At 38.0% G+C, this 15,487-nt stretch overlaps 1 protein-coding gene and 1 non-coding gene across 11 annotated transcripts in view; one reads left to right on the top strand and one right to left on the bottom strand.

The window, feature by feature from the left end:
- Positions 1 to 15,487, top strand: part of ATRX (ATRX chromatin remodeler) — a 357,519-nt gene that overhangs the window by 173,039 nt on the left and 168,993 nt on the right. The gene's annotated exons all lie outside the window — the stretch shown is intronic.
- Positions 12,847 to 12,969, bottom strand: LOC128578841 (small nucleolar RNA SNORA32). Its single transcript, XR_008377945.1, has one exon. It is a non-coding gene; the product is annotated as a small nucleolar RNA SNORA32 (small nucleolar RNA).

Raw genomic sequence — 15,487 nt, 5'->3', positions numbered from 1 at the left:
CCACGTTTATACTCTACTGTTGTTGAGTGAAATAGTATATACATTTTGCTTAGGTTATGTTGTTGGTTGATGATATTTAGTTCTTCTCTATTTTTAATGGTATTCTGTCTAATTAGGGAGTATTGAGGTCTCCAACTATAATTATTGATGTATCTTTCTCCTTACAGTTCTCTCAAATTTTGCTCTCTATGTTTTGAAGTTCTTTTGTACGGTACATGTACATTTAGGATTGTTACATCTTTCTCGTGAATTCACCCATTAACTTTATCTATTATATCTCTGTATGTCTGGTAATTTTTCTTCATCTGAATTATACTTTATGTGATGATAATGTAGCCACTTCATCTTTCTTTTCTAATATATTATGAAAAGTTTCAAGCATGCAACAAGATTGAAAGAATTTCAGTGATTTCCATGAAATCACTTCCTAGATTTTTCCATTCATGTTTTACTATATTTGGTTTGTTACATTCCTTTTTATCTATCAATCTATCCATCAGTACATCTTTATATGTATTTCAAAGTAAATTGCCAATATTTCATTTAACCCAAATGCTTTAGCATGCATACCATTATCTGGAGTTCAACATTTCTTTACATGTTTTCCTTTCTATGTAAAATTTACTTCCAGTGAAATATATAAATCTTAAGTGTACATTTGTTTTTGAATAATACATAGCATATATTTTCTCATCCTTTTCAAAACTTTATTTTCCCCAAATTTTATGAATATTTGTAAATATAAAGACCTATAATAATGAACACTAATATACCTACCCTATCTTCTTCATTTGTTAACATTTTTTTGTGCTTGCTTTATTATATGTCTCTTTTATCCATCAATTATTTTATTAATCTCTGCTCTAGTATTTTTTTCCTCTGTTCTCTAGCTAGGGTTTAGTTTGAGCTTCTTTTTCTATTTCCTTCCATCCAGTTAAATACAAAGGATGTAAAATCTCCATCTTTATACATGCATCACATGTATACTATTGTAATATTGATTGTGATCTTCTCTTCTAATGTATGCATTTACCATTATAAATCTTCTTAGTGCTGCTTTTACTGTATCCCATAAGTTTTTGAATTCTCTGTTTTTATTTTCATTGTCTCAGTGTATTTTCTGATATCCCTTGTGATGTCTTACTTGATTTATTAGTTGTTTAGGAGTGTTTTGTTTAGTTTCTACATATTTTTTCCCCATTGTTTTGTTATGGATTACTAATTGCATTCCATTTTGACTGGAAAAGATACTTTTAAGCCTGGTGCAGTGGCTAATACTTGTAATCTTAGCACTCTGAGAGGTCAAGGTGGGAGGATTGATTGAGCTCAGGATTTTGAGACCAGCCTGAGCAATACCAAGACCATCTCTACTAAAAGTACAAAACAAATAGCTGGGCACTGTGGCAGGAATTTGTAGTCCCAGCTACTTGTGAGTCTAAGACAGGATGATTGTTTGAATCCAGGAGTTTGAGGGTGCTGTGAGCTAATTGAACATCAGGGCACTCTGGCCTGGGCAACAGAGTAAGACTCTTCTCAAAAAAATAAAAAAGAAGAAGACTTCATTTTTGCTCTTTCATATGATCTATTTTTGAGAATATGCACTTAACAAAATGTGTATTTTGCCATTGTTGAGTGGAGTGTTCTTTATGTATCAGTTACATCTGATTAGTTCATAGTCCTATATATTAGAACCTCCATAGTTGACCAGCTTCCTATGTTGACTTAATTTTCCTTTTTTTATTGTTGGGAATTCATTGAGGGTACAAAGAACCAGGTTACACTGATTGCATTTGTTAAAGTCCCTCTTACAATTGTGTCCTGTTCCCAAGAGGTGTGTCATATACCGTGACCTCCCACCACCCTCCCTCCTTCTCTCTTCCTGCACTCCCCTTCCCCTACGGCGTACCATATACTAGGTCATCAATTGTCCTTATATCAGAATTGAGTACATTGGATTCTTGATTCTCCATTCTTGTGTTGCGGCGCCTGTGGCTCAGTGAGTAGGGCGCCAGCCCCATATGCCGAGGGTGGCGGGTTCAAACCCAGACCCGGCCAAACTGCAACCAAAAAATAGCTGGGCGTTGTGGCGGGTGCCTGTAGTCCCAGCTGCTCGGGAGGCTGAGGCAAGAGAATCGCGTAAGCCCAAGAGTTAAGAGGTTGCTGTGAGCCGTGTGATGCCACGGCACTCTACCCGAGGGCGGTACAGTGAGACTCTGTCTCTACAAAAAAAAAAAAAAAAAAAAAAGAATAATGTGTTCCACTTCCATCCAATTAAATACAAAGGATGTAAAGTCTCCATCTTTATACATGCATCATAGCTTGTTAATCCATTCCTGGGTTGGTGGGCACAACCACCAAATGTGTTTGCACATTTTGACAATTGTAAACTGAGCTGTGACAAACAGTCCAGTGCAAATGTCCTTATGATAAAAGGATTTATTTTTCTTCTGGGTAGATGCCTAGTAATAGGATTGCAGGATCAAATGGGAGGTATAGTTTTGAGTTCTTTGAAGATTCTCCATACTTCCTTTCAAAAAAAGTTGTATTAGTTTGCAGTCCCACCAGCAGTGTAAAAGTGTTCCTTCTTTCCACATCCATGCCAGCATTTGTGGCTTTGGGGCGTTGTGATGTGGGCCATTCTCACTGGGGTTAGGTGATATCTCACCGGTGGTTTCAATTTGCATTTCTTTGATGATTAGTGACAAGGAGCATTTTTCATATGCTTGTTAGTCATTCATTTGTCTTTTTTTTTTTTTTTTTTACAGTTTTTGCTTGGGACCATGGTATATGGGGCCGGCGCCCTACTCCTTGAGCCACAGGTGCCGTACCATTTATCCCCCCCCCCGCACCATTTATCTTATTTAGAGAAGGTTCTATTCATCTCTCTTGCCCAGTGATAATAAGGGATTGCTGACTCTTTTTCTGTTTATTAATTAGAGTTTTCTGTAGATCCTAGTTATCAAGCTTTTGTACTGTTGATAATATGTAAACATCCTTTCCAACTGTGTGTTGTGTGTTTCCTTTGGTTGTTGTCTCCTTAGTTGTACAGAAGCTATTCAGTTTAATTAAGTCCTATTCGTTTATTTTTGTTGTTGCAGTTGCCACAGAAGTCCCTCCATAAAGTCTCTCCCCAGGCTGATATCTTCAAATGTTTTCCCCACACTTTTCTTTGAGGATTTTCATTGTTTCATGCCTTGCTTAGATTTACGTCATCTTGAATCAATTTTTGTGGGTAGAGAAAGGTGCAGGTCCTGTTTCAGTCTTTTACATGTGGTTATCCACTTCTACCAGCACCATTTATTGAATAGGGATTCTTTCCCCCAGTGTATGTTCTTGTTTGGTTTATGAAACAAGAACAGCAGATAATTTACAAGATTTCCTTGGAACAACTGAAAATAGTTTCAGGTTCTTAGTGTGCCTATTTTTTTTTTAATAGGACATTAAGAAAAAAATTAAAGCTCTTAATAGGAAGGGTAACTTTTATCGTTCCCATGTTTTATTATTTGGTGACATTTTAGTAAATGTTTTATTTTGGAATTCTGAAAAAATAACCTAGAAACTTCCCTTATACTCTGCAACCAGTTCCCTCATTGTTAACATTTTACATTGCCATGGTCGATTTTTCAAAACTAAGAAATTGACACATTGTTGGCTTGTTATTATTAACTAAACTCTACCATTTATCTGAATTTCACCAAGTTTTTTCATCCAGGGTACCACATTGCATTTACCTGTCATATCTGCAGTGTCTTGTGATATATGACTGTTTCCCAGTCTTTATTTGTAATTTTCTCAGATGTCTTGAGGAATACTGTATAGGTAGATATTCTATAGAGTGCTCATTAATCTGAATATACAGTTTTTCTTGTGATTAGAAAGAGGTTATAGCTTTTGAAAGAATATATAAGAAGTACCCTTTTGCCATGTATCAGATAATAAAACATGTCCACGTGGCATCACAGATGATATTTACTTTCATCACTTGGTTAAGATAGTGTTTGCCCAGTTTTTCTCCTATAGAGTTGCTATTGTTACCCACCCCTACACTATTCATTGGAAGCCAGTCAATAAATTAAGCCTACTCAAATGGGAGGATACCAGAAATTAACCTCCATCTCCTAAAGTGGGCAGTATGTACCCATATTTGGATTTTTTTTTCTTCTCTTTTCCTTTTTTGTTTTTTTTAGTCAGAGTCTCAAGCTGTCGCCCTGGGTAGAGTGCCATGGCATCACAGCTCACAGCAACTTCCAACTCCTGGGCTTAAGTGATTCTCTTGCCTCAGCCTCCCATGTAGCTGGGACTACATACAGGTGCTGGCGCAATGCCTGGCTATTTTTTGCTTGTAGTTGTTTGCCAGGCCAGGCTGGATTTGAACCCGCCAGCCCTGGTGTATATGGCTGGCGCCTTAGTTGCTTGAGCTACAGGTGCTGCCTGGATTTTTTTTTCTTTAAGAAAGATGTATCCTTCTTATCCGTTTATTCGCTCACTGATTTATATCAATATAGACTCATCTATTTTTAGCTTATATGTTGAATATTAATACTACATTATTAATTTTAGTTCTCAAATCGTTGCATTTTGGCTGTAGGGAGCTCTTTTTAATCTAGTTCTAGTACCCTTTGATATGCTTCCATCCTTTAAGGTTTTGAGCACTTTATTACTTTCTAGTACTACAAGATGCTCCCAGGTTCATGTTATATTTTCCCAGCCCTGGGATCAGTCATTTCTTCAAGATGATGCTGTGCTTCCTTTTATAGAAAATTGAATTTACACATCATGATCTGGGCACTGAAGTGTCATTACTACTAGGTCCTTTCAGTGAACAGAGCTAAATAATATGTGTATGCTAATCCATGAATCTGTGTGTGTGTGTGTATGTGTGTATGCATATATTAAACTAAATATGATTTAATAATAGTGTTTTTCACCGTAACCCAGTACCACAGGGTTCATTTACCTGCCTTTTTTTTTTTTTTTTTTTTAAATAATCTGTAACTTGCCATTACAGCAGTGAGGATCCTGGCTCCCACTGTTCACTGTCCATTTACTTATTTAATCTTCCTCATTATACATGTAGTTTCAGATTCGCCAATCCATACCTCTGTGAGAATCAAATTTGCCAACTAAAATACAATGTTTTTTATGATTGCTTTTGTCTTTGGCTTTATAATTTCTAGTTAAGACATGATTTTCCAGTTCCTATATTGTATTGTTTGTGTGTATTAAGTTATTTTTTGGAATGCAGTGTTTAAGTGGGTTAGAGTAGAATGGAGTTAATCTTTTTATGATCTCATTGCTGTAATTGTCTTTTTTGTTTCATAAAGCAACTAATTTAATTATTTACCTTATTTTAATCATTCTAAGCATTTATCATTCATAGCGGTAACCTGAGTGTTAGTGTGTATCTTCCCATGTAGAATTTAATGGTTAGAGCTTTTTTAAATTGTGGTAAAACACTTATAACATAAAATTCACCATTTCACCATTTTAAAGTGTAAAATTGAGTGGTATTTAATATATTCACAGTATTGTATAACCATCACAATTATTCCATTGAATTCTAGGAGAGCATTTCCTTAACCTTGAAAAGAAGTCCTATGCCTATTAGTAAGTCACTCTCAAATGGCCATGCTCCACCCCCATCCTTTGGCAACTACTAATCTGTTTTCTGTCCCTATGGAGTGGCCTATTCTGACCATTAATTAAAATATTTCTGGACATTTCATGAAGATGGAATGTCCATTAATTAAATTAATTAAATTAATGGAATGACCATTAATTAAAATATTTCTGGACATTTCATGAAGATGGAATCATTTCATGAAGATTGAATCTTCTTTGACTTAGCTTAATATTTTCAAGGTTGATCCACATTGTAGCATGTATCAGTACTTCATTTCTTTTCTTTGACTACGAAATAATATTCCATTGTATTGGGTAATAACCACATTTTGTTTTTCGTTCATCAGTTGATGGACATTTGAGTTGCTTACACTTTTTGGCTATCCTGTACTATAATATACCTTATTGCTCAGACTAATTAAGGTCTGTTGCATAAATCTGGGAGCATTTAAGTTGTTTCCATTAATATTTAGTATTGAGGGTGGCGCCTGTGGCTCAGTCGGTAAGGCGCCGGCCCCATATACCCGAGGGTGGCGGGTTCAAACCTGGCCCCGGCCAAACTGCAACCAAAAAATAGCCGGGCGCTGTGGCGGGCACCTGTAGTCCCAGCTACTCGGGAGGCTGAGGCAAGAGAATCACTTAAGCCCACGAGTTGGAGGTTGCTGTGAGCTGTGTGAGGCCACAGCACTCTACTGAGGGCCATAAAGTGAGACTCTGTCTCTACAAAAAAAAAAAAAAAAAAATATTTAGTATTGAACTGTCTTCTTGTTGTATTTTTCCCTTCACTAATTAGAAGTATCCGAGTTTGTTTATTTTGGCTTTAGTTCCTTCAAAACAACTTATATCTGAGAATAAGATTGCAGCCCTTTTTTCCTTCTGAATTATGTTTGCCTGAAAAATTGTCTTCCATCCCTTAATACTGAGTTTTAATTTGTCCTTTGAGGCAAGGTGTTTTTACTGCAGACAGCAAATGGATGGCTTGTGTTTTTTTGTCCAATCAGCCAGTCTGTGTCTCTTCAGCGAGGAATTCAAGCCATTTACATTTATTGAGATAATTGGTAAGTGTGGTGGAGTTCTATTTATTTTATTTTGTGAAAGTTCATTCCTTAGTTTTACTTTTTTTATCGTTGTGGAAGCTAGTTTTTGTCCTTTAGTTTCTGGGTGTTTACTTTGCTGGTGGTCCATTGTGATGGTCAGGATTTAGAATAGGTTTAAGTGTTTTCTGTAGTGCTGGTCTTGTGGTAAATTTCCTTTCTATGGTAAATGTTTTCATATCAGTGAAAGATTTGCTTTCTATGTCAATTTTAATGCGTAGCTTAGCACAGTATAGAATTCTGTGGTGGAAATTGTTTTGTTTAGATGGTCAGATGACCATTGTCTTCAGTCTTTAAAAGTTTCATTTGATAAGTCTACAGTCCCCCTGATGGATTTGTCCCTGTAGGTCAATTGGCACTTATTGCTTGTGGCTTGCAGAATCTTTTCTTATGTGTTGCTATACTTCCAACAGGTGTGTGCCAGAATGGTGATATTTGGAAAAATTTAATTTATCATATTCTCTAGTAGGTCTTCACTCCTCTGGGGCGTTTGTCTTTCCCTTCTGGGATACCTATAACTCGTATGTTTGAATGGTTCATGATTCCTGTAATTATGTCAGTAAACGTTGTGCTTTCTCTCTGTTTTTCTGACTCTTTAAATGTCTGAGTTAGCATAAGAGATTTGTCCTCTATCTCTGAGATTCTTTCTTCTGCATTGTCTAACCTGTTATTGATGCTCTCTACTGCATCTTTAAATTCCCTGATTGACTGCTTCAATTCCTTAAGCTCTGGTATATCTTTTCTGTATTCTTCAGATTGTTCATTTCTTATTTGATTCTATTTTTGGATTTTCTTTTGGTTATTTTCCACATTCTCAGCAATTTCCTTCATTGTTTTTATCATCAATATTTTAAATTCCCCTTCTGTAATTTCTAACATTTCTTTTCAGGTGTAGTCCCGTGCAGTAGCTACCTCATGATCCCTTGGGTGGTTGCTCCTGTCTGGTTTTTCATTTTGCCACGATTTTCTGCTGTTTCTTCCTCATGAGTGTTTTCTTTTTATGTGTTTCCTTACCCTACTTTTTCCTTATACTTTCTCTTGCTCTTTAAGTTACCGTGCCTCTGATCTAAGGTGTTGTTGTGTCCTTGTGGTATAGGACTAAAAGGATGAGAAGATTGAAGAGCAAGGAGGGATAAAAAGATATAAAAAGAGAAAAAAGAAAGGAAGGAGGGGAGTAAAAAGGAAGATTAACAAAAAGGATAGAGGCACAAAAAGAGATAGAGAGTGGTAATACAGGTGTACAGTAGGGTAATTTGACCCACACCTAAAAAAACCCAGCCTCTGGGGATGCTGAGTCACATGATTCTCTTGATGTCTGAAGCTCTTTGCCAACCTGAGCAGACACAGTACCTCCTCTCTACCAAATAGAGAAGGAAAACAAAAATCACATAAAGCCAAAACAAGCAAAAAACCTCACAGGATAAAGTTGGGGAAAAAAACAAGTAACAGGAGCAGAAAAACTAGCCAAAATGAAGTTCTTATTATTAAAGAAGGCCACAATAAAAAGTTATATGTACATAAGAAAAGTGATGAAAGAAAGAAAAATCCAGGGGGAAAATTTTTGAAAAAGAAATACAAAAATAACTAAATATCTGTATATCTGAATATTGCCTGAGCAACAGACGATCTTTTGGGGAATCAGATGCTAATCACAATGCTGGTGGAGCTGTATAAATTGGAGACTTGGAGTCCTCTGCTGACTTCTTTGCCCTCACACACTGTAGGGTTGGGAGCCTGCTTAATAGCCATGCCTCAACCTTTTCAAACTGTGACCCTTAGCTAAACAGAGGCTTTCCCAGGAAAGCTGGTGTAGCTTGCATCTTTCCCCAAGTGGCTACCTACCCATTTATTGGGTGCACCCGAAGTGGCCTCGCTTCATGCCCCTGAAGCCTGAGCCTGCAAGGCAGCTCTTCACTAGTTGCTGCACTGGAGCCGGTAGCTTAATACCGAAAGCTCCGCTTTTCCTTGGAGTCTCAGTCCCAGCCTCTGGGCGCTGTTCAAAGTCTCCCAGCATGCACCTCACTCTGGGACCCTTAGGGCCGAGCCTGCAGGGCAGCTTTCCCACAATGGCTGTGTCTGGCCTGCAGTGGAACATTGAATGCTCCACTCCTCCCTGGCTCAGTCCTGGGCTCTGGGCACTGTTGAAAGGCGCTTGCTCCAACTTCTCCCGATGTAACTCAACCTAGTGCCCAAGTCCAGGAAAAGAAAAAAAAAAAAAACACAGGGAAGGCCTTCCCTATCTGCAATCTCTCAGCTGCTGTAATAGCTATTGCTGTAGCCACAGCCATCAAGGCCAGACTCAGACTGTATGCATCCACTTGCCATTTTTCTGCTGCTTTCCTCCTCCTCCTGGGGTCCTGCCAACTCCTGGTGCCTCCCTATGCCCTCCAAAGGGATGTTTCTGGGTAGAGCCCACAAGCCAGAGATCCTTGGAGTCTTCTCTCTCCAATCTCCCAGTACCCAGTTGCAAAGACACTGTCTTTACTCTGCCATCTTACTCTGCTTCCTGTTGACCTAATTTTCTTTCTTTCTTTGTTTTTTTCTTTTCTTTTTTTTTTGAGACAGTCTCACTATGTTGCCTTAGGTAGAGTGCTATGGCATCACAGCTCACAGCAACCTCAAACTCTTGGGCTTAAGCGATTCTCTTGCCTCAGCCTCCCAAGTAGCTGGGCTGCAGGCACCTGCTACAATGCCCAGATTTTTTTTTTGGTTGCAGTTGTCATTGTTGTTCAGCAGGCCTGAGCTGGGCTTGACCCACCAGCCTAGGTGCACGTGGCTGACGCCCTACTCACCAAGGCTGTTTTTTTCTTTTTTTAAGACAAGGTTGAAACAAAGTTTATTGAGAAAGAGAAAGATAGGCTTACAGAGTAAGATAGTTTACAAAGCAGCATACATTTGCCTAGACAGTAAACGGGCTTCCATTGCCAGAGCAAGTAGGCAAAGAAGTCATACCTAATTTTTGTAGACCGGATATGTACCACATGCACATATCAGTACAGCAGGCCTACTTCTGTATGTTGACCACCCCAGTATGTTGACCAGTTTGTTACAGTCCCTTGGGTGGTCAACTTACAGAGGTTCTACTGTATTTCCTTACTGATCTTTGTCTGTTTATTTTATGCATTATTGATATGGGGTATTTAAGCCAACAACTATTACTGTAGAACTATTTCTTTTTTCTGTCTTGCCATCGTGCATTTTGGAGCTCTAGTGTTTGTTTTACATTTATTTATAATTACAGTTTTTGGTAAGTTGGTTCTTTTATCAGTGTACAGGGTATCCCAGAGGTAACCCCTAAAGTTGCCATTCATAGGGAAAATGGGAAATTGTAGCTAAGTGTGCTACTATTTACAAAATATTAATTATAAAATTTTATAAAGAGATGATCAAGATGTAGAGAATATTTTGTAAATATTTTGTAAAATTTCCACTGAATCTAAAGATCAGCCTCAGGGAAATATTTAAGGGACTTAGGTCTTTTCTAAGCACATATCTTGCCTAGGCATATTCATGGTCTTCTGAATTATCCTGTATACTTGTCTGTTTTTGAATGCCCTAAATTCCAAACTGTCTCATCCCAATCTTCTCCTCTGGGTCTTAGAAAGTATTGTATGTGTGTGTCTTACCTGTATTGTCTTTTCCTGGAAGAGTTCTGAGTTAAATGAAGCAATGGTGAGAGCCTTATATCAGTCCTTCAGGTGTCCCCCAGGCCGGCTAGATCACATGTATATAGTAATTTGCAGATAAGGTCTACTGTGCTCCCTGTGGTTTGGAGAAGAATACAGGGAGTTAGGGTGCTGCTGCTTTGAAAATATAACCATTGAGGTGGTAGGGTAAGGGCAAGTAAAATGCTATAACTTTTTTCTACTGTTTTATTTTATTTATTTATTTATTTTTGAGACAGAGCCTCAAGCTGTTGCCCTGGGTAGAGTGCTGTGGCACCACATCTCACAGCAACCTCCAACTCCTGGGCTCAAGCAATTCTCCTGCCTCCACCTCCCAAGTAGCTGAGACTATAGGCACCCACCACAATGCCCAGCTTTTTTCTGGTTGCAACCGTCTTGCTTGGCGGGCCCTGGTTGGATTTGAACTTGCCAGCTCAGGATTATGTGGCTGGTGCCTTAGCAGCTTGAGCCACAGGTGCTGAGCCTTTTCTACTGTCTTTTCCTTTTCATTTTTAGAGACTGGAATATACTGTGTTGCCCAGGCTGGTCTATAAATGCTTGGCTCAGTTAAGCCTCCCAAGTAGCTGGTACCATTGTGCCTGGCTACAATGGCTTTTTCTGGACTGGGCATTTTTTTGGTTTTTATAAAATTTTGTTTCCCAATACTCTAACAGAGTTGGTTCAGAAAATTTCTCCTTGTTTTTCTTAACACTTCTGTGTGGGAACTTAGAACTTAAGAGCTTCCTAGTTCATTGTTTTACTGATCTCTATATTTTCACTTCAGTTGTGAAAGTTGTTTACACATAGATATAGAATTCTAAGTTGATACATATTTTTTCATCTCATTTAAAGATGTTGATTTTTTTTTTTTTTTTGTAGAGACAGAGTCTCACTGTACCGCCCTCGGGTAGCGTGCCGTGGCCTCCCACGGCTCACAGCAACCTCTAACTCTTGGGCTTATGCGATTCTCTTGCCTCAGCCTCCTGAGCAGCTGGGACTACAGGCACGCGCCACAACGCCCAGCTATTTTTCTGTTGCAGTTTGGTCGGGGCTGGGTCCGAACCCACCACCTTCGGCCTATGGGGCCGGCACCCTACTCACTGAGCCACAGGCGCTGCCCTCAAAGATGTTGATTTTTTTTTAAAGATGTTGATTGTTTATGATATTTTGTTTGTGATATTTCTTCTTTTTGCTGTTATTTACATATTGTGTCTTTTTTTTCTTAAAAATTGTTTCAAAATATTTTTTTCTGTTACTTTAAGATTTTTTGTTAATGATTGGCTTTTGGGAATTGATTATTTTAATTTTCTTTCTATTTATCCTGCTCAGGGTTCCTTGAACTTCTTGTATTTATGGGTTTATAGTTTTCATTATTTTTTTTTTGAAACTTCTAGCCATTGTTTCTTATATTTTTTCTTTTCTGTTCTTATTTATTTAGAGACATAGTTTCACTCTGTTACCTTGGCTAGAGTGCTGTAGCATCAAATTAGCTCAGAGCAACTTCTAACTTCTGGGTTCCAACAATCTTCATGCTTCAGCCTCCTGGGAAGCTGGAACTATAGGTGCCTGCCATAGTGTCTGGCTAATTTTTCTATTTTTTAGTAGAGACTAGGACTTGCTTTTGCTCAGGCTAGTCTCTTACTCCTGAGCTTAATGGATCGTCCTGTCTCAGCCTCCCAGAGTGCTAGGATTATAACTGTGAGCCGCTGTGCCTGTCCAGTTACATATATATTAGACTATTGAACATTGTCCCACAAAAATTTCCTCATTTTCCCCCCTCTGTATTTCATTTTGTATAGTTTCTCTTGCTTTGTTTTCAATTTTGTTGATCTTTTCTTCTGCACTATTATGGTATTAATCCTATTCAGTGAATTACAGTATACCGTAATTTTCATTTTTAGGTATTCATTTTGATTTTTTAATTATCTCCTATTCCTTTTTTTGTTATGTTCACAGTTTGTTTTCATTGTTTGAACAATTTTTGGTGTAAAAAGTGTTGGTTTTTATTATGGCATTAAGCAAAATTAGGAAATTTTTATTCAAGGTATTTCACATGTGATTCTCCTTCTGCTGTCCATCAAGGGTAGCCTTATTGTCTCAAAGGCTGGAATCACTGAAGATTTACTTTCAAGACAGCGATGTTAAATAGAACAGGTCCTCAAGCCACAGTTGTCCTTTCAGCCCTACATAGCAATAACATAAAAAAAGTTTAAATCTCCAGAGATGATCATTTAAAACGAGCCTCCCTTAGTTCCACAAACCCCCTAGTTATTAGCCATTTGGAAGAATTACAATGAAAATTAGCTAGACAAATCTCTTCTGCAAAGGCATGAGAGATCCAGCTATGTGCTCTGTCTGCTGTAAAATATATTAGACAATCACAGTTGCTTGGTTTGTATTTCCACTTGGACAGTGCTCACACTTAGGCAATGGAGGTAAAACAATAGTCTAATAATGGGTTAATAAAATGTTCCCAGTAGGCTGAGTTCTTTCAAAGTAGCAGATAGAAAACCTAGTGGAAAGTCTTTTTTTAGGGTCATGTCCACAGCAATTGAGAAACTGCATTCCAAAAGCCTTGATAATGATCATTAATATGTGAACATTTATTACAACTGTTTACTGTGCTTGTCTGGCAATTTCATCATCTCTGTCATTTCTTATCTGTTTTTGTTAACTATTTTCCCTTTGTTATTCATATTTCCTGTTCTTAACAAATCTAGTAATATTTTGTTAAAAAGTAGACATTGTAAATTAGATGTTGTTGAGTGGCTATATGCAATTGTGTTAGAGATGGCTTGGCATTGTTTCAGAAGACATTTATGTCACTTTTAGTTCAGTTTCATTTTGTAGTTTTATAAAAGTTTGATTAATGTGCATCTTAAGTACTCTTAAATTTATGAATTATTTTGCCCCACTGCTAAGGTATCGCCCTTCTGTGATCTCTACTGAATGTCCTGAGTTATACAAGAAGATACTCTGCTCTGCCTTGTTAAAATAGAATGCCTTACAACATTGTATAGGAACTGTTTAGCTCACAGCTTTTTAGTTTTTCTTTGCCTGGCTCACAGAATTTCACTCCTCATGTGTACATTTTAATATTCAGCTGTGACTCACAGTCAATCTTATTTTGAATTTGAGAGGTCTTTGTGCTACCTTTTTTTCCTTGCAGCTCTGCCCCACAGCTTCTAGTCATCTCAGCCTGACCTTTGTTTTGTTAACTTAGCACATCTCCAGTGCTCTTCTTGGGATCCTTCTTTTCCTGATTCTGGAATGTACCCTTACACACCAATTCAGGGAGAATATAGGGCTTTCCTTGTTGGTTTTCTCAGGATCAAGATCTTATCCCATGTCTGAACATATTTTTTCATATATTTTGCCTGTTTTCTAATTGATTACAGCAGGAGGATAAATCTAGTTCCAAAGAAGAAGTTGGGCTTAGGGTTTTAACGTGTGGGTCAAATGGTGGGTCTTTTTTGTTTTTCTACCCTCTAATTCAGATATAGGACACATTTCATGTCTTAATTTTTACCATAGCTTCATTGATCTTTTTTCCAGATCTTTTGTCCCAAGTTGTTCTCCCATTTCATTGCCTTTTATTATGCTATTATTAGTTATGTAAAATTTCCTCACGTTATTGATTGAGTGCATAACACATCTAACTCATTGTTAATAAGTTGATTATTTCTTTATGAATTATCTCTTCCTTCATTCATGGTGAAGATGCACTAATCCCAAATCCCAGAGATAGCCCTTGATCACAAAAATATCATCAGGTCAGTGATGAATGTATGGTTACAAAATCTTAATTAAGACTTGTGTATTGGGTAGTGCCTGTGGCTCAGTGAGTAAGGCGCCAGCCCCATATATCGAGGGTGGCGGGTTCCAACCTGGCCATGGCCAAACTGCAGGAAAAAAATAGCCGGGCATTGTGGCAGGCGCCTGTAGTCCCAGCTACTCGGGAGGCTGAAGCAAGAGAATCAGCTAAGCCCAAGAGCTGGAGGTTGCTATGATCTATTATGCCACAGCACTCTACCGAGGGTGACAAAGTGAGACTCTGTCTCTGGGGAAAAAAAAAAAAAAAAGACTTGTGTATTAGTTTTCTATTGCTGCACTAAAAAATTACTATACACTTAACCTCTTAAAACAAGACAAATTTATTATCTTAGGGTTATATAGGTCAGAAAGTTGGGGATGGCCTAGCTAAAGGTTCTCCTGTGTTCTCTGCTTAATGTCTCACCATGCTAAAAGTAAGAGATTAATCAGGGTTGTACCTTCATCTAAGATTGTGTACTTTTGTAGCTCTCTTGTTGGCAGAATTTTTTTTTATTGTTAAATCATAGCTGTGTACATTAGTGCAATCAAGGGGTACAGTGTGCTAGTTTCATATACAATCTGAAATATTCTCATCAAACTGTTCAATGTAGCCTTCATGGCATTTTCTTAGTTATTGTATGTAGACATTTGTATTCTGCCTTTAGTAAGTTTCGCCTGTACCATTCTAAGATGCACCATAGGTGTGGCCCACCCATTACTCTCCCTCCACCCTAACCTCCCCGCTCCCTTACCCTTCCTTGGCCCTTTCCTCATAGTCTTGTGCTATAGTTGGGTTATAGCCTTCATGTGAAAGGTATAATTTAGCTTCATAGTAGGGCTGAGTACATTGGATACTTTTTCTTCCATTCCTAAGATAGTTTGCTAAGAAGAATATGTTCCAGCTCCATCCATGTAAACACGAAAGAGGTAAAGTCTCCATCTTTCTTTAAGGCTGCATAATATTCCATGGTATACATGTACCACAATTTGCTAGTCCATTCGTGGGTCGATGGGCACTTGGGCTTCTTCCATGACTTAGCAATTATGAATTGGACTGCAGTAAACATTCTGGTACAGATGTCTTTGTTATATTGTGATTTTTGGTCTTCTGGGTATAAACCTAGTAAAGGAATTATAGGATCGAATGGCAGGTCTATTTTTAGGTCTCTAAGTATTCTCCAAACATCCTTCCAGAAGGAACGTATTAGTGTGCATTCCCACCACCAGTGTAGAAGTGTGCCCTTTTCTCCACATCCACGCCAACATCTCTGGTTTTGGGATTTTGTTATGTGA

This window comes from Nycticebus coucang, chromosome X (genome assembly GCF_027406575.1).
Source record: "Nycticebus coucang isolate mNycCou1 chromosome X, mNycCou1.pri, whole genome shotgun sequence".
Taxonomy (NCBI): Eukaryota; Metazoa; Chordata; class Mammalia; order Primates; family Lorisidae; genus Nycticebus; species Nycticebus coucang.
This window is presented reverse-complemented; position numbering and strand designations above follow the sequence as displayed.